The sequence below is a fragment of the Silurus meridionalis genome, chromosome 23, assembly GCF_014805685.1.
Source record: "Silurus meridionalis isolate SWU-2019-XX chromosome 23, ASM1480568v1, whole genome shotgun sequence".
Taxonomy (NCBI): domain Eukaryota; kingdom Metazoa; phylum Chordata; class Actinopteri; order Siluriformes; family Siluridae; genus Silurus; species Silurus meridionalis.
The window spans coordinates 6,691,636-6,694,160 of NC_060906.1; positions in this window are offsets into that span (position 1 = coordinate 6,691,636).

Below are 2,525 nucleotides of genomic sequence, written 5' to 3' on the forward strand. Positions count from 1 at the left end.
CCACAGTGAGAAGGTACCATGTGCAAGTGAGAATTTCACCAAAAAAGTGTTTAAGACAATAGAAGCTACAGCTGCAAAATTAACAATTGCTGAGGCTTCAGATGGCTGTTAACCGTGTTCAGTGGATTGATGGGACCCAAGTTTGGTGGCATTAAATTGCTTTTGCAACACACTCTAAAGTGTGTTTCACCAAGAAAAATCCCCCATAATTCTTTTCATAAAGGTACAAAATAAAATCACATTACACAGTCACGATTCTCACGTTTACCATGGTGGCTATAAATTATAAAAAAAAAAAAATGAAAATATTAATAATATATTTATTACCATTAAAATCTCATTGTGAAACTGCAACCAAACGATGAGTGCAATATCAGGATTAAAGAGCTTTTTTCCCCCTTCTCCTTCACAACAGCACCACCTGCTGATCAGGCACATTTACTGCATCGAACAGAACATATTTTACATTAGTGATGGTAAGAACATATTTGCACCAGTAAAAACTATATATATATATATATATATATATATATATATATATATATATATATATATATATATATATATATATATATAATTAGTTGTTTTAGGCACTATAATTTTATTATTTAGAAAGTGACCAATAATTTGTTACTACTACTTCTTTCCTGTCCTCTACATCTGCCTCTTTCACACTAACTACCTGCATGTCTTCCCTCACCACATCCATAAACCTCCTCCTTGGCCTTCCTCTTTTCCTCCTTCCTGGTGGCTCCATCCTCAGCATTCTCCTACCGATATACCCCATGTTGATGGAGAAGTATAGAGAAGGTCAGAAGGAATTGCATTGTGTATTTGTGAATTTAGAGAAAGCGTACGACAGAGTGCCAAGAGAGGAGCTTTGGTACTGTATGAGGAAGTCAGGTGTGTCAGAGAAGTATGTGAGGGTGGTGCAGGACATGTATGAGGACAGTGTGACAGCAGTGAAGTGTGCAGTAGGAACGGCAGACTGGTTCCGGGTGAAGGTTGGACTGCATCAAGGATCGGCCCTGAGCCCTTTCCTGTTTGCAGTCTGTACATGTCCAAACCATCTCAATCTCGCCTCCCTCACCTTGTCTCCAAAACGTCCTACATGCGCTGTCAATCTAATAAACTCATTTCTAATCTTGTCCATCCTCATCACACCCAACGAAAACCTCAACATCTTCAGCTCTGCTACCTCCAGCTCCACCTCCTGTCTTTTACTCAATGCCACTGTCTCTAATCCATACAACATCGCAGGTCTCACCACAATAAACTTTCCCTTTCATTCTTGCAGATACACTTCTATCACAAATCACTCTTGTCACCCTTCTCCACCCACTCCACCCTGCCTGCACTCTTTTCTTCACTTCTCTAACACTCTCTCCATTACATTGCACTGTTGACCCCAGGTACCTGAACTCCTCCACCTTCTCCACCTCTTCTCCCTGCAACCGCACCATTCCACTGACCTCCCTCTCATTCACACACATGTACTCTGTCTTACTCCTACTGACTTTCATTCCCCTTCCCTCCAACGTGTACCTCCACCTCTCCAGGCTCTTCTCAACCTGCTCACTACTCTCACCACAAATCACAATATCATCCGCAAACATCATAATCCAGGAAGACTCCTGTCTGACCTCGTCTGTCAACCTGTCCATCACCACTGCAAACAGGAAAGGGCTCAAAACCGATCCTTGACGCAGTCCAACTTCCACCTTGAACCAGTCTGTCGTTCATAGTGCACACTTCACTGCTGTCACACTGTCCTCATACATGTTCTGCACCACCCTCACATACTTCTCTGACACACCTGACTTCCTCATACAGTACCACATCTCCTCTCTTGGCACTCTGTCGTACGCTTTCTTTAAATCCACAAATACACAATGCAATTCCTTCTGACCTTCTCTATACCATCAACATTCTCAAAGAAAATAAGGCATCTGTGGTGCTCTTCCTCGGCATGAAACCATACTGTTGCTCACAGATGGTCACCTCTTCTTTCAGCCTGGCTTCCACTACTCTTTCCCATAACTTTATGGTGTGACTGATCAACTTAATTCCCCTGTAGTTACTGCAGGTCTGCACATCTCCCTTATTCTTAAAGATCGGTACCAGCACACTAATACTTTTAATGTAGATTGATTTCTTTTGCTAAACTGTTTCTCGAGCGCGTCTTCTCAGCACCACTGCGCTACGTGAATATGACATATCAAAACAGAGACAAGACGGACGCATGTCCTGAATGTCGCATAGATTACAGATTAACATGGTACAGCTGCATCTTCCTGGAAACACAACAGAAAAAAACATCAGGTTTTACTGAATCTTTTGTCTTTTTTGCACTACAAAGTCATGTGAGAAGGATTATGTGTTAGAAGTGTGAATACACTAAAGTAAAATGATAATCATCAGTAGCTGCTTCATATGTATCTCTAACGTATCATATCGTCGACTTTGCATCGGGATGCTGTGCAGGATATTCTACACACAAACCGGAAGAAAAAAAAGAAGCTGGA